The sequence below is a fragment of the Phyllobates terribilis genome, unplaced genomic scaffold (assembly GCF_046119375.1).
Source record: "Phyllobates terribilis strain yellow unplaced genomic scaffold, ASM4611937v1 Scaffold_5__5_contigs__length_657084704, whole genome shotgun sequence".
NCBI lineage: Eukaryota > Metazoa > Chordata > Amphibia > Anura > Dendrobatidae > Phyllobates > Phyllobates terribilis.
This window is the reverse complement of record NW_027362765.1, coordinates 382,282,727-382,300,869: the sequence shown is the minus strand read 5'-3', so window position 1 is coordinate 382,300,869 and position 18,143 is coordinate 382,282,727.

The following is an 18,143-nucleotide window of genomic DNA, read 5'->3' as shown; positions in this document are numbered from 1 at the left end:
TCGAGGGGGAAATGCTGAGCCGGAAGATATTGTGCGACATTTTCTTACAATTTCCCTTATATTTATCTAGATAATATTTGTGTCTTCTGTTCTTGTGCTGTAGAGTCTAGTGGTCATTCTTGGTACTGTAACCACGTTACTTCTTGTGTCTGTTCTCAGTTGATGAGACTCAGTCAGGATCAATGTCTGCTACAGTCCCAATATTAATGAAATTAAAGAGCTTCCAAAACAGAACAACCTCCTTTTAATGCCATCACCGGAACGTTTCCCAAATGTATAATTCCTCTAATTGATGACCAGATGAAACAAGGTTTCTCCATGTCTCCTACACCAAGATCTTTACTAAGGTTGCCTTCTCATGCCTGCTTATGATTGAGCAACTCATATCGGGAGAAGAAGTGCATGTACCCGGTGAAAACTGAGACTTAACCAAAGTTAACTCATTAGGTGCCAAATACTATGATGGGAAATATCTCAGCAATAGAGAGACGAAACAAAAAGAAAATCAAGATCATTTGTGTCCACTCTGCAGCCACTATTACATTATGTGTCCAGTTCAATACGAAACATTTGGTGAAAGGTCCACTCTAATGAGTTATTCCCTATCATAAATAGTTAAAATTGCAAAGTGTTGGTAAAAAAAAAGAAACACTTTAATTTACTTCTAATAAAAAAAACGAATCATACAAGAACAGAGGGATTTTAATTTTATGGTGTACAGCTCATGCTTAGATTACCAGCCACCTCTGCAGTTTATCAGTGGTAGCTGGTCTAACTAAGAATAGCAGCATTTACAAACTCTTTGCTATAGAGCTTGTAAGCACTCCTCTAAAACTGACCAGATGGCTGGATCCCACCACCTTCAGTGCCCCTGTACTCCTCCCATTCTACCTCTGATTGCACCTTGAGAAAGTACCCAGAACAGACCACCAACACTACCGTGGTGGTGCACCACAATGTCAATTTTTAAGAGCGCACCACCCTTGGAAAAGCAGGAAACTGGGAGCAGTGAGTGGTGTGCACCTAAAGATGCATGTAGAGTATACCCTTTAAATATATTTACACATCCGGAAAAAAAAAGACTTTCCCATTTAACTGGTTGCTGATTACGAGTGTGGATGTAATGCTATTTTTCTCATCAAGTTCAATAGATTTAGTGACTCCTGCATTGAGTGGGGCGTTGGACACGATGACCCTGGAGGTCTCTTCCAACTCTAACATTCTAGGATTCTATGATTCCGCAGTAAGTAAACAATAGAGAACAATGTTAGTTATTGAAGAAAATGTTTCCTTTTCCTTTATTCACATAACAGAGGCACAGCACGCTTGATGGTTACACTGGACAGAGCTTATCTTGCACCGATTCCCGGGATTAGTCACAACTAGACGATAGATCCCAGGACAACGTCTCATACATAAAGAGAAGGAGCGTCACTTGTACTTTCGGCTCTGTTCCTAAGAGCCTGGGGGCTTTGGTACGAACACCCCAAATGTGGCCTCCAGTTCACTGATGCTCCTGTGATGGCAGGCCCAAGACAACTATCAGTCACTGGCAGCCGGCAGGGAGAAGCCACTGGGTACATGCCTATCTGACTACTGCTCCTGGAAGCTTTTAAAGTATGTTTTTCACTGCAGCACTGCAGGATGTCAGAGTCAGACAAACCTGGTCATAGAGCCGGTGCCTGATACCGGCAGCCTGTGGATCAGGTAGCATGTACCTGCTGTCAGCTTCACTAGTGACTTATAAGGTGGCTATGATCATTGGGTGGCGCTAGAGAGCAGTTTTCGTCCTCTTGCAAGAGTCTATGTGCACACGGTACAGAAAACATGGGCAGATCCGCAGGCAGCAGAAACATTTGGTTTGGCATATAATTCTAGCTCTGGGGATAAGTTCGCACAGTGAAGTTCTCCTCTCCTGATGGGTGAATTTACCCGCAGAAGAAATTAGAAATTACTCGGACTGAAAATCAGCCGTATTTTTTCTGGATAGAGATATTTACAGCAAATTATTTTCTGGAAGCTAAATCCAGATGACTGCGACAGAGATGGACATTTCCGAAACAAATCTGCCACATGTGAATATACTCTAATAATTGGAATTCAGCTTAAAAAAAAAGGAATGTAACAAGTAGTCTTATACTAAAGTCCATGATACATTACTGTATAATGATATCATTACAGCGGAGGGTGATTCTTATGAAATGGGGGATTACTAGATTGGGCATTATAAAGGTAATTTCTGCGTCTTCTTCTTTTTGCTGATAAATGTGCACAGGAATCATAGAGAAATATTCGAAGAAAGACAATGTATCATTCTGTTCTCACTAGCAGCTATCCCCTCTCCGTAGCCTTATTTGTATTTTGTAATGTCTGTGTGTGGGGGGGGAAGTTACTTGTTTAATAGAACCAATTTTAATTATTTGTAAATGATTGTTTTATTATTATTTTATGTCACTCCCTGAGTGCTGCTCATGTCAGTATACGAGTAGTTACCACTGGTGATACCATATGTGTGTATATAAACAGGACAGTAATTACAGGACAGACCAGTAGGGGGCAGTAAGGTTAGGTACCTGGTTCTTATGTAATTCTAAGCAGATCAAGTTTCTGTGGAGTTTAACTCCTAAACACTCGGGCTAATTTGAAATAAAATAATTTTTGTGAATTTTTTTTTAAAAAAATTGGCCCTGATCAAAGAAACTTATTTTTTTTTATATTTTCTTAGATTAGGTACTGAGAAAACCGCCAATAGCGCAGTCATATGAAAGACGACCGTTTTTCATCCATTCTAATGAATTAGGAAAAATGTATCAAAAAACGTATGAAAAATACATGTTTTTTATACACCATTTTTTCCTGCCAAGGGACATACTTTGGATGTAGAAATATCTGCAGCAAATATTTAACGTGTGCACATACACTTACTGCATGACGTAGAAATCTTGCAGAGCAGACAGGGTTAATATATAACTGGTACAACTGGGTTGGGTGGAGTATAGCTATGATGGTGGATCTTTGCCAGTGTGAGGCCAGTGATCCTTCAGTCTTATCAGAGTATTTGGAGAGGGGGAATCAAGTCGTAAAGGGGGACACAAAGTGTCATCTCCTGCTGTGTACAATGTATCAGTCCTGGTCTGGATGTTTCTGCTCTTCATGTAGATCAGATCCATGATATTATGGAGGATTTGTGACGTTTCCTGTCTGCGGACGGCAGAGGATAGAGAAGACGACATGGAGCTCAGGGAGAGATCATCTATATATCCGATCCTCCGAATAAGAGAATATTCAGGTAACATTTATACAAATCACAATTCTCTGTGCCGGAGTTTACTATTTTCCTGCTTCAAAAACCAGAATGTTAGCAGAAAAAACGCTGCTTACAACACGTGCGCTTTGGCCATGTCTTTGCTTGAGATTTTTTTCATTTGAATAGTTAAAAAATGCTGGAAAAATTGACGCAGATTATCATTCATATCATCAATATAGTTTCTTCTCATAATACCTTTGAATTAGTATTCGGCTATTCGCACTAAAAAAAAAACAATAAAAAAAGGAAATATTTGTGTAGATGGTCCTTATGGAATTCCTATTTTTCAACAGGTATTAACCTTGATTGATTTGTTCCGTTTTTTCTGTAATCAAACTTTTTTCTGACTTTGTATGTTTACCCTGCTCACAATCGAGTGTTGTAAAAATTTGACAAAGATGTTCTTCTGTTATTTTCCCTTTCTTTCTCCTAACACTTCCCTCCCCATTTGTTTCCTACAGATATTATGTTTTTTCCCCTGTTCCTCTCTATCCCCCTTTCCTTATTTTTCAATCCCATAGTTAGTTGAAATCTGGTGAGGGTCCATTTTATGTATATTGCTAGAAGTTTTATTAGTATGCTTATTTGTATGTATCCTCACTTGTCTTCTTGTTTCCCCCTCACATTATTGTAAAAAAAAACCTTTTAATAAAAACACTTTTGAAGAAATATTATTCACTTTGCTTTTTCTGTGGCTAAAATGCTTGGAATAAAAAAGACAAATATGTAATGTATGGAGAAGTCCTAATAGTAACAGGACTGATAATAATAATAATAATCATGATATAAATAATAATATAAAATATGCGGTGATTCTTACCAAGTGTCTCTCTGGCCATCAGGAGCTCCGTCTCCTTCACAGTCTCCCAGTCTTACTTTTGTAGCAGAAATCGAATCCTGAGATATGTCATCTGTGTGACACATATTGTTCAGGAGAGAACTCTGTTACGTCATAGTAGCTGAGTTTGTACTAGACAACGAAACTTTTAGTTACTGTGAAGAATCCACACCTCGTCACCCTACTGACGTCACAATTACGTCAGACATATCACATGATACGGATCTGCATTATGCACCAACATGACGTTCCGCACCCCCTTGGGGACACGTAAGATCAGATTGGTACAGTTCTACACAGACACCCCCTGTCCACATGGGTACAGGAAGGTACCGGGAGTGGGAAGAGGTGGCCCACGCAGTCACTGACGTGGCACCACACTCGCTCACACCCCTGACAGGCTGAGCGGCCCCTCTTACTGACCCCAGTGAAATGGAACCCTGTCAGCCTGGTAGAGCTGCCACCAGTTCCTATTAGATATAAGGCCCCGGTCTGTAACTGGAATTATATCAGGCCAGAAACCAGCCCCAATAGCATGAGGATTAAGCCGAACAACGGACCCCCCCCTTCTGCCCCCTGGGCTGGATCTAAATCTCTACCCCTGGCCTCCATCAGCTATAAACTCCAGAAATTAAAATGGGTTATATATTTTCTTAATGGACAGTCTTAGGGAGCCTGATCTGGTGTTATCGGATTCAGCCGGGCTTCAGCTACTCGTGGAGGCCAAACACAGTGGTCCTATGGGTTTCCAAATAGCTGTGCTGTGTATCTCCCCATCCCTATGCGCTAGACTTGGCTGGGACCCACTAACCAACAAAGAAAACCGAACAAAAGAGATAAAAATAAAGCAAGGTGGATTAAAAAAACCTTTAATGAATCATGGTTAGGCCAGTGGGTGGCACTGCAAAGACAGGCGCTCACACAAAACAATTATATACACAAGTGAAAAATATAAGTTCTCTTTGTACATTTTACATGGACATAGAATGTATATTAATACAGATCAATGTAAATAACATAGTACATGATTATCAAAGACAATCAATCTTGTATATGATATGGCATATGCAAAGGTATAAGAAGTTGATAGATCTGAAATGGCTTCACTGAACTGAGCAAAGTGCCTTAGTGCAATCAATAAATAGTTAAAGTGCCGTGCATAATTGTAAACACTAGACCTGGCAGTCCCAGCAAGAAGAGCCAAAGGTGTATTATTCATATACAATGTGCTAAATAGTCATACCTATGTGGTCCAGGAGAACTGGATGGCGCCTACCCCGACGCGCGTTTCGGCGTAAAGCCTTCGTCATGGGGTGGCGTTAGAGGGAAAGAGAGGGGTTTAAATGCATGTCCGCTGCTAATGAGTGTGTCCTGGGACTCAAATGACGCACCCGCCATCCAGTAGCCACCGGAGCACATCCGACAGCTGCGTCTCGTGTGCGCCACATCAGGTCAAGTGACCTGATGACGTGTGCTGACGTATAGACACAGGTGCCGGGGCCTCAGGGTCCATGACAGCGTACGCGTACCAGTCCCATCAAAGGAAGGGCGGAAGTAGCCAGATATCCATTTTGAAAAAGGGCACACGGACAGATAGTACTATGTACCAACGGCACCACACATGGACCAGTTCTTACAACATACGGGCGGAAGAAGTCAGGCGTCCATATTAGAAAAAGACTGATAATAGTATATATTGGCCGACCAAATTATAAAGGACTCCATACCTCAAGAAAGAACTTGACACCTACCTGGGGGTGTAAGCCCTGTGGGAGATGTGTTACTTGCCCAAATGTGGTACGGACAGATTCCTTCTGTAATGCGGATGGTTCCAAGAATTTTAAAATCACACAATCTATTACGTGTACCTCCAAATTAGTGATATACCATGCTACATGCCCCTGTTCTTTGATCTACATCGAAATCACCACACACCAACTCAAAGTCCGGATACGGGAGCACGTAAATGGTATTATCTCTGCCAAGGAAGTTACAGATGTGTCACTGATCAAAACACTACCAAGGCATTTCAAAAAAATGTCATGATTGCGATGCCACACAGCTACGAGTATGTGGCATTGATATGATATCGCCCCATGAACGTGGGGGTAACATTAGCAATCGATTGGCTAGACTTGAGGCCAATTGGATTTGGACACTTGACACTGTATGTCCCCGGGGTCTTAATGAAAACCTCAGTTTCGTTCCATTTCTGTGAATTTTTCCAAGTTTAGTTTGGGATTATGCTTATTGGTTCAATTTTAATTTTTGCTTTTAACATTGCATGTTTCACCCACAGTTCTTTCTTGAAGTATGGGGTCCTTTTTAATTTGGTCTCTATAACAACGTACGTTCTTAATTGTTGAATATCTTGGATGGCTCTATCGAGGCACATTGGAGTCGCATTTATGCAGCTTTCCCCTAAATGGACACCTGGACCATGTGTGATATGTTTTAATGTATGTGTATATTTCACAAAGTGACCATTATACAACCTGGCAAATATTGTTTATCTGTTTCAAAATGTGGGCTATGTACAGATATATGGAGGCATGAGGTATGAAATAGGGACTACACTCATGATAACTTGAGATTGCTATATATACTGTATCTAGTATATTATACCTATCCAGACTGTGTATGGTCTCTTAGTGTATGGAATATTTTTATTTTTCTAGATTTACTATATGGATATATTTTTGGTATATGTACTCTATGTCCCGATCCACTGTAAGGGATTATATATTATATTTATATGGAGATATTTTTTCTGTGTCCCGATCCACTGTATGGGATTGGATACTATAATTATATTTATATAGAATCCTTGTCTACTTTCCACTTCAGTGGATATGCTATGATATATTATCTTACACTATATGATATATATGCTTTAAATCTATGATTTGATAAGCATTTTTGTCCAATATATACTATTATCGGTCTAAATTGCCTTTTTCTAATATGGACGCCTGACTTCTTCCGCCCGTATGTTGTAAGAACTGGTCCATGTGTGGTGCCATTGGTACATAGTACTAATATTTTTTTTGCTCTTAATCCTGCTAATGGTTGCGAGCAGGGAAATATAATACGCCATAGATACTGTTTAATTTTTACATTAAAAGAATACCGGCAGAATTGGTTGGTTGCAATAGCATCGCTATATAGTGCAAGCAGTGAAAAAAGTCCATCTGAGGTGTGCTAAATTTCCTGCGATACAATTCCTGCAAAGTTATCTCAGCATCAAAATATTATACACCATTTAAACTGTGCCATTTGTGCGTCAAAAGCATACAGCCAGACTTGGTTGGTTAGCAATAGCATCCTATATTGCTTCTGCAGTGTAACAAGTCCATCTGAGATGGGCAAAGTTTCCTGTGGTTCTAATCCTGAAAAGTTTCTCAGCATTAAAATATTATATGCCATTTATTCTGCCCCATTTTTGCGTTAAAAGCATACAGCGAGACTTAGTAGGTTAGAAATTGCATTACTATATTGCTACTGCAGTGTAACAAGTCCATCTGAGGTGGGCAAATTTTACTGTGATACTAATACTGCAAAAAATTTTTTGCAGGGAAATATCATACATAATTTAAAATGGGCAAGGTGCATGATAAGGGACAGGAAAGTGGATGTGATGCTGATGGTGAGCGCAGAGGCCGTGGGCAAGGTGAAACTGTGTCAGCTGCGGGAGCACAAACACACACATCATGTCGACCTAGCTTCCTGTCGCACTTTTTAGGGGCCACGGAACAGCACTCTTGAAGCCAAACCAGTGTGAAAAGGTTGTTGGTTGAATAGCAGATAATGATTCCAGCACCACCCTGTTTTCCACATGGTCAAGTCTCAGTAGCCATGATTCTGGACCACATAATTCTCACCCTGATCCTCCCACCATACCGAGTGCCTGAAGACAACTGATCCCACACTTGGACACTCCGAAGAGCTGTTCACGTTTCCATTTATAGATTCTGGCCTCTCGCCATGGGTATTTCAAACAGTACATGAGGAGATTTCAGTTAGCGATGCCCAAATATTTGAGCAGCCATGATCACAAGTAGGCGACTGTGCGATACTGCAGAGCGAGGACAGCAGTGCAGAGGGGGAGGGATCCACAGCACTACAACAGGCAGGAAGAGGCAGTGTGGTGGCCAGAGACACAAGGCAGGCAACTATTCCCCAGAGCACCAGCACGGCAAAAGAGATCTTTAATCCACACATGTGAAGCTCATTATTCTTGGTGCCTGAACTACTTCTTAATACTTTAGGGGGACCAAACAGAATTCTTGTGGTTTGAGGGGTTGAATAATAAATGACACTCTGAATTAACTTTTAAAGTTTAAAAAAAAAAAAATAAAAAAAAATTTGCTGCAGTGCATTTCCCACTTCCAGGCTGATCTACAGTACAAATGTCACAATGCCAAGTTAATTCCGCATGTGTCAACCAGCTAAATCTGCAGAGGGTTGAATACTACTTGTAGGCACTGTATATACACTACGCAGTACCACTCCTTCTTTTCTGTATATATACACTGCACAGTACCACTTCTCCTGTCCTGTATATATACACTGCACAGTACTACGTCTCCTGTCCTGTATATATACACTGCACAGTACCACTTCTCCTGTCCTATATATACACTGCACAGTACTACTCCTCCTGTCCTGTATATATACATTGCACAATATCACTTCTCCTGTTCTGTATACACTGCACAGTACAACGTCTTCTGTCCTGTATATATACACTGCACAGTACCACTCCTTCTTTTCTGTATATATACACTGCACAGTACCACTTCTCCTGTCCTGTATATATACACTGCACAGTACCACGTCTCCTGTCCTGTATATATACACTGCACAGTACCACTCCTCCTATCCTGTATATACACTGCACAGTACCACTCCTCCTGTCCTGTATATATACACTTTTCCTGTCCTGTATATATACACTGCACAGTACCACGTCTCCTGTCCTGTATATATACACTGCACAGTACCACTTCTCCAGTCCTATATATACACTGCACAGTACTACTCCTCCTGTCCTTTATATATACAATGCACAATATCACTTCTCCTGTCCTGTATACACTGCACAGTACCACGTCTCCTGTCCTGTATATATACACTGCACAGTACCACTCCTTCTTTTCTGTATATATACTCTGCCCAGTACCACTTCTCCTGTCCTGTATATATACACTGCACAGTACCACTTCTCCTGTCCTGTATATATACACTGCACAGTACCACTCCTTCTATTCTGTATATATACACTGCACAGTACCACGTCTCCTGTCCTATATATATATATACACTGCACAGTACCACTTCTCCTGTCCTGTATATATACACTGCACAGTACCACTTCTCCTGTCCTGTTGTCGGAGAGGCGTCAATATTGGTTTAGTATTTTCAACATTACTATGGCCAAATAAAAATAAATATTGGAAAACCTGTTTAAATGGATGATATAAGTAATCCCCTCTCCTCTGGATAGGGGATAACTGTCCAATCTCTGAAGATCAGACTGTTGGGACCCCCATGATCCCGAGAATCGGAGCTCTGTAGAGCACCATGTAAATGGAGCTGTGGTCGGTCATAGGCACTGTGTCGCCATTCACATGCGGCTCTTCAAATAACTCCTTTTAGGAGAGTGAGGGGCACTCACCAATTTTCTGTGACTGTTCCTCCGGTAGTGCATGGACCAAAAAGTTTGTGTTGGCACCAAGGTAATGATAACAGGAAAAAGGAAAAATGAGTCCAGCATCAGCGCCAGGGGGAAATGTTTTTCTGCCCATGCTCTTAGTGCATACGCAATACCAGTCTAGGATACCCACTCCTTAATAATAGGAAAAAATGTTTTCTGACGCCCTCCTCCACCTCTCTTTAAAGGTTAATTTTTGGCATCCTTGCATTTAGTGCATACATTTTACCCACTGGCGGACAGAGACAGAAGAGGGTCCCTGTGCAAGAGCAATATATGGGCCCTTTATAGTCCAGTAGCTCATCACAATGCATAATTCCACATATTTTGGAGGTGGAAATGGGCCCCTTTACCTCTTGGGCCCCTGCATAGGTTGCACCAATCATATGTCCGCCCCTGGTTTTACCAGTCTAGTAGATCCTCTCCTTAGTAATGGGAAAAAATGCCTTACTGAAGCTCCAACTTCTAGTTCAGGAAACATTTTTGGAAACCAAAAGAGCCGGTGGTTTCTATTAGTATATGATCCAGTGCCTTGTTGTGGGCTGTCAGGTGGTCATCACATAGGGAGTTCCCACACTGCATACACAATTTCATAGCTGGGACAGGAGACTTTGTACAGTAAGTACAGAAAATCCTGGTCTCCTCCATATCAGGCTGAGTAGATGCGAAACGCTCCACTATATTGCCCAGCAGGGTTGATGAAACCCTTGATGTTGCTACGTTAAACTTATAGCTTTTATCAAGACAAATTCAAATAGATTCTAATAATACTCTAATAATACTGCTCTTATCTGCAATTCGTGTAGGGTGAGCTGTCGCAGTAAGGATAGCGTATTACAGGCATCTAGTTGGAGATTATTGCCTTATAGTCCTTGCATCTGCAACCCAAAAAAGAATTATCAACGTAGCTTCTATTCTATTCCCTATTAATACCACTGTTAGCTGTGTTTAGTGTAGGGGTAGGTGCTAGGTATCATCTGCTGGAAATGAGTGTTCATTCTGGTCACATATATCTCTTCCACTGTCCATAACTTGATTGCTTTTTTCCATAGGCTCATTGACAGATTCGTGTTTTTTACGGTGATCTGTACTCAGAAATTCATCAAAGTAGGCAGGTGTTATGCACTTTACAGAGGGACCCAGCAAGACTGGCACCAAACCAGCAAAGGCGCAGCCACAGACGCACTTGGTACAAGCTGCCTTTGAGGGCAGGAAATACTCTTCACTCAGTTCCCAGTTAATGGAAGGGGTACTTTGGCAGAGCCCTACTTTCTTTGAAGTAGTTTAAAAACAGGCAGGGAAATGTTTTACCTCGCAAAAAGAATCAGCTGTGATGCCATGCTGTATTGTCTCTATACTCTTTTGCATCCTCCCCTGCCCAGGAGCTGTGGTATGTTCAGACCATGTTCCGTACACGGTCAGGCACAGCCATTACACAGGGGAACATTTCTGAGCTTATCTCAGCACAGAAACATTTTATTTAAGCACTTCCAATTGTGGAAGTTATTATTATTACAAGATCTATTGATTAAAATGAACTTTTGTTCTTGGGAAAAACCCGTTTAAGTATGGCAGCTGTTAGTAATGTATCACAATTACAGGTGAAACCCCTTCAAGACGAATAATGTGTATAATCCATAGTAGAGAATAAATACAAAAAAAGAAGGGGAAGAGTTGCAAATGGTATACACACAAATGATCAATAATACCTAAATGTGGTCAGCTCACCCATCAAGAGGTCTCAAACCCTTTGGAGATGTGCTGCTTATGTATTCATATAATGATTAAAGAAAATCCTATGGGCATCATTAATTAGTCTAAATAAGATCTTTGTAGGTCATTGGTGCATATAATTACATACTCCAATAGAGAATCATTTAATAAACGGGAGAAACAAAGGAGTATTTCTTTTTCTAAAAATATATACGTTTTTATTGAGAAAATTGATTGAAAATCACATAGAAATCGCATAGAAACAGATATGATGGACAAAAAGTGGTAATAAGCGTTCCGGGTACAAGCCACAATAGGCAAGAATTTGGTTATCACGTTAATAATACATCCAGGATAGGGAGCAAAAAGATAACATGAGTAGAGATTCATATAAGGAATTTTTATAACATGGTAGTTATGCCCCAAATAATCCTAAGATATTCATAAATAGAGAACCTTACCCATAAATGGGGAAGAAACCTGGCCCGGCCCGGACATGCATAGGCTGAAAAGAGGGGGGGGGTTGCGCCCCAACACACTTTTCGAGTGCTGCCCACACGCTTTCTCAAGGGGAAGTGAAGAGAGAAGATCACCTGCAGGACCTTTGTATCATGTGACGATGTCACATGGTTATCCACTCACCAATAGGAGCAGCCGTCCGGCGCGTGCACCGATCACCGCACCCGCAGCACGCCCACCCTGGCCGTCAAGCCAATCACAGCGGACCCGGAGTCCGAAGGACACCAGCGCCCGTCGGGATCAACATAAAGATGCCGGGGAGCGACGCGCACACGGGGGAGGAAGAAAGAGGCATGCGCGCACTGCTCTCATAGTGAGTACATGACAAAACAGCTGTAAGGATTTATTTAAAGGAACAAGACAATGTCAAGCCCTAAAATATAAATCATCATAAGAACAAGGAGGAGAGAAGGGAAAACAAGAGTAATAGAAAGATTAAAGAGCTACATTAAACAGCAGAAAGGTATATTGGCAGCATAAATACATCATTTGGAATAGAGGGTACATATAGTTACTAGTTCAACACGCATGCTTTGTAAATGGCAGTATAGATAAGTTGATGCAAATGCCGCCGATGTCCATCCCAACTCATCATCCATAAATCCTCCATGTCACATAGTCACATACACATGTGAAAGTCCATAGTTCACCAGAATATTGTGGCCAGTACCATATAAGGGTTGAACAAAGAATGGAGCAAAAAAAGGGGGGAGAGGGAACTGCAGGTAAATCAAAAGAAAAAGTCATAAGTGAAAAGAATCATGACAAACAAAGTATTAAAATATGTATAAAAAACAAACACAACAATAATAACTGGCGCAAAAATGTACAGCCAGGTGGTAATGGTGGCAAGTGTATTAATTTATAAAAAGGACGAAAAACTGAGTGACTCATTGAGGCAAGATGGTGCCAACGTCCCCAAAGTGACAATCCATCTGGTCTCACATTGTGCCAGGCGTTTACCTATATCTCCTCCCCGTATACCAGTATGGATGAGATCAATTCCTCTCACCTGAAAGGATTTGGGGCTACAATCATGGTGCACCTTGAAATGTCGGGGAATTGTTTTTAATTCTGACATGGCTGACACTGACCTGGCCGCAGCAATGTCCCTCACGTGTTCTCTCACCCGTACTCTTAATTCTCGGGACGTAAGACCAATATAAATTTTAGAACATCCCCAAGTTGCATAATAAATTACGTTCATACTGGTGCATGTAATATGATGTTTTATTTCAAAACGGCAGAGTCCATCCGCTGAAGAGAATGATGAACTACGGATGACATTGCTGCAGGCCAGGAAGCGGCCGCATGGAAAAAATCCCCATGTAGGACCTCTACTTCCGAACAAATTTGCCACAGGAGGTGTGTAAGTCTTTAAAATTTCTACAGCGTCTTGGGTGCGGTGCGGTGGGGAGACTCGACTGAAGAGAAGGCTCTGTTTTGAGAATGGGCCAATGTTTTTCTAATATACTTCTCATGTTACACCATTCATTGTTGTATGTCGAGATAAAACGAGTTTTCCCATCGCAACCCCGTTGTTTCCTTGATGTATAGAGGAGCGAATTGCGCGTGGCATTTTTCGCCCGACTATAACCTGCCTTGATGCACCTCTGACTGTAGCCCCTATCCTTGAACCGAGATCTCCCTTGCCTGTTCTTCGAACCTTGCATCGGACGAGCAGATCCACCTCATCCTGAGGAACTGACTCACCGGAACAGCCCGAATAGTTGCTGCGCAATGTGCTGATGATGCATGTATAAGAGCATTGACAGAAGTGGACTTCCTGAATATATCCGTCTGCATAAAAGCGTCATCATCCACCTCAAATTTTATATCCAGGAAGTCAGATTTCTTCTTGTCAGCCTTTACGTTAATTTAATGTTAAATTATTAACATTAAGGCGACCCATGCACTGGTCGAGCTGCTCCACTTTGCCCTTCCAAAGGAAAAATAAATCATCAATATATCTATACCAGCACTGGATGGGTTCCTTGGCATGTGCGCCCTTGTCACCAAAAAGCATCCTCTCCCAGTACCCCAGGAAGAGGTTGGCATAGGAAGGCGCACATGCCGCACCCATCGCAGTGCCGCGTGTCTGTAAATAAAATGAATTTTTAAAAACAAAAAAATTATGAGTAAGGACAAAGTGGAGCAGCTCAAGTATCAGCTCACTGGTCGGAGCATCCCAGCTGCTGGCCCCCCAGGAAAAAGCGGACCGCCCTCATCCCATCCTCATGCTCGATACAGGTGTAGAGGGACTCTACATCTGCGGTCACAAGTAGAACATCTGGTTCCACAAAGATCCGGTCTACCCTCCTCAACATGTCCATCGTATCTTGTATGTACAACGAAAGGGTCTCAACTAAAGGTTTTAAATAAAAATCTATGAAGGTGCAGACAGGATAACATAGGCCTTCAAGACCTGACACGATGGGACGTATTCATGTACAGTATATACCAGTCTTTTATTTGATTGTATTGAATATGATGTTTTGCTTGGGGATTGGTGTAGAATTATACTCTTTTCTCCAGTATAAATATGCATAATGTATCTAATGAAGAGGATTATTCCTCTTTATTATGTGTGAATAGATATGCTTACCTTTATTCTAAATACATGTGCGCATTAAATTGTTACTCCTCTTCCCTCCTCCTTCATGTATATATTCATTTACTTATTTATAACTCAGGTTTCACATACTGCACATATACTCCTTACTTCCCACTGTTCTCCGGTGGGAGCGCATCCGCGCGGTGACTCCTGTCCTTTTCTCATTGCCGAAGGCATCTGGATGGGGCGATGCGTGTCACTGACGTCACCGGAAGTACTCTTCCTGACACACATCATCCTCGTGATTGCCGGAAGTGACACAGCTGGCGGCGGTGTCCCCGCATGCATGCGCCTACTAACTGCGATGCTGATGGGATACCCCTGGGATAGCGGCATATCATAGGTACATATATTTTCACTCACACATAGAACACACAGGCCCCCGAAGAAGCCATCGCGAAACGTGCGTTGGGGCTTGGTCAGTGCATGCAGGTCATATCATATCCTATGGTATGGATGAGCACTTATATGCCTAATGATAGTACCATTATGAGCTTTTGAGCAGTCCCTTATTTTACCCCCTTGGTCCTGCCCCCATACCTACAGAGGTTAGTTATATCCACTACTCAGTTCTAACAGAATTTTGTTAGGGAAGACCATCTTAGGGCTTCAAGCTCTGCCCTTTACTGTGAAGTATAGATGACCCAATTGATATTTTAATGATGTAGATATTATTTCTAGTGTTGAGCGAGCATGCTGGACACTGCTTGTTACTCGCCCGAGCATCACGCTACTCGGCGAGCACCGAGCATTTCCGGGTTACTCGGGCGGGAGCTCGAGTCTCCGCCCTGCATGTTTGGTGCTCTTTACAGAGCCAATGAACATGCAGGGATTGCCAGCCAGTCACTGTAATGCCGCAGCCATGTTGGTTGTGGGCATTACATTGATTGGCTGGCCGCACAGCGTCACCTCGAGTATTTAAAACCGGGCGCCGCCATCTTGGACACAGACGGCCGGGATCAGACAGTGTAGGGACAGTGCTGCTGAGCTAGGGAGAGATTTATACTGCAAAATAGTTAGTGTAGGGTCTCTAAAGCCTGACAAATCAAACAAACAGTCCTTCTCAGGACTAATATCCATCCCAGATATCAGGCAGGCAGGCAGGCTGTATAGGAGACGCAGTGGTTATACCAGCAAACGCTGCATTACAGTCCTGTGTGCTCCTACTGCTGAAATTGCTAGACTTAGCTCCAGGTCTCGGGAGCCAGGAAAAATCCTTTTTTTTTTCATCTAAATCCTTTTTTTTTTTTCTCCTTCACAATGTACAAATACCCATCTTATTAACCTTTTGGTGTCCCCCCCCCCCACAAAAATAAAGTGTCTGTGACTGTTCAGACAAATATATCTGTTTAAAAGATTCTGGTGTACGCCACATAACTATAACTGTGGTTTTGCAGTTCCACGGTTCAAACCTCTGTATTATCCACTTTTGGGCCATTTTTACCTAAAAAAAACAGTTTGAGTGTGTCGCTCACTGTTCAGCCGCAAATATATCTATTTAAAAAAAGTCTGGTGTACACCAGTAAATTATAACTGTGGTTTTGCAGTTCCATGATAAAAAATCTTTGTATTATCCAGCTTTTGGTCTTTTTTCCGTAAAGAAAAACAGTAATAGTGTTTCCCTGATTGTTCAGACACAAACATATCTGTTTAAAAGATTCTGGTGAAGGCCAGAGAAATAGAACTGTGGTTTTCCTCTTCCACATTTCTAATCTCCTTTTTATTACCCTTTTTCCATTGATAGTGCGAGTGAAAGCTATTTTACTTCATTTACAATGGGCAAGGCGCGTGGCAAGGGACATGGAACTGGATGATCTGGTGATGGTGTGTGTAGAGGACGGGGCCGTGGCCAAGGTGAAAATGTGCCACAACCAACAGCCACATCTTCTCGCTCCCAGTTTTTGACCGAATTACTAGGGAAGCACACTACAACACCAGTATTGCGAACTGATCAGTGTGAACAGGTTATTAATTGGATAGCAGATAATACTTCAAGTTACCTGGGCACCACCACCTCCGGTCTGTCTTCCACACGGTCAAGTTTTAGTAGCCATGAGTCTCAAACTCCTCTTCACTCTGATGCTCCTTCCTCCCACCATTCCGAGTGTCGTCAGACAGCAACTGATCTCACACTTGGACACTCTGAAGAGCTGTTCACTGGTCCATTTCCATATTTGTGCCCCACGCCTGCGCTCCGCTTGAAGTGGAAGAGGAGATCCCATGTAGTGATGCCCAAATATTTGAACAGCCACGGCCACAGGAAGTCGACGCTGGCAATTTGTCATAAGAGGTGGACGATGTCGAGACACAATTGCCAGGAAGTGAGGAGGAGGATCGTGGTGCGCAAGTGGAAGAGGGGGAGGTGGTGGATGATCTAGTAACTGATCCAACGTGGAAGGAGGACACGCAGAGCGAGGCCAGCAGCACACCGGGTAAGGGACGCAGAGTACCCCAACAGGCAGGAAGAAGCAGTGTGGTGGCCGCACACAGAAGGCGGGCAACAGTTCCCCGTAACACCAACACGAGGGACATTGCCAGTATGGTGTTCCAGAGTCTGGAATTTTTTTAAAGACTCTGCTGATAACCCCAAAAAGGCCATTTGTACCACCTGCCATGCCAGGATCAGCAGGGGTGACAAAACTACCAGCCTGACCACCACCAGCATGATCAGGCACATGGCAGCAAAGCACCCGACTTTGTGGGGCGAACCCCAGGGTCCATGACCAGTGTCAGCGTGTGTCACCACTGCTTCTTCCACTGTTGTGCGTGTAATAGAACCCCCTGTTGTGCGTGCAAGGCAATCCCCTGTCCATACTGCATGCAAAGATGCCCCCTCCTCTCAGTCTTCACTTGTTGTGGCAGTTTCTCAAGAAACAGCATCAACGTCCACATCCACGTCCCACCACAGCGTTCAATTGTTCATATCCCAGAACTTTGAACGAAAACGCAAATTCGCAGCCAACGCCCCACAGGCCACAGTCCTAAATTCGCACATTTCACGACTGCTTGCGTTGGAAATGCTGCCTTTTAGGCTGGCGGAGACGGAATCCATCCGCAACCTTATGGCTGTGGCCGTCCCTCGCTACTCGGTTCCCAGCCGACACTATTTTGCCCGGTGTGCCATCCTCGCACTACACAAGCACGTGTCCCAAAACATCTGCCGTGCCCTCAACAACGCAGTTACTGGGAGAGTCCACCTGACAACGGACATGTGGACAATAGAGATGAGCGTTGTTCGACTCGAACTGTTCGCCAATCTCAAATTCGAGCTGTTTTGGGCGGTGTTCGAGCCGTTCGGCGAACACGAACGATTTGAGAAAAATTCGGCTGTTCGAGGTTATTTTCGATAACTGTTCGTGCACCAAAATCATAACGGGATTTTTTCTCAGTAATGATGAAAATTAATGTTAATACGCAGTTTGAGTGTACAGCGGGGTGG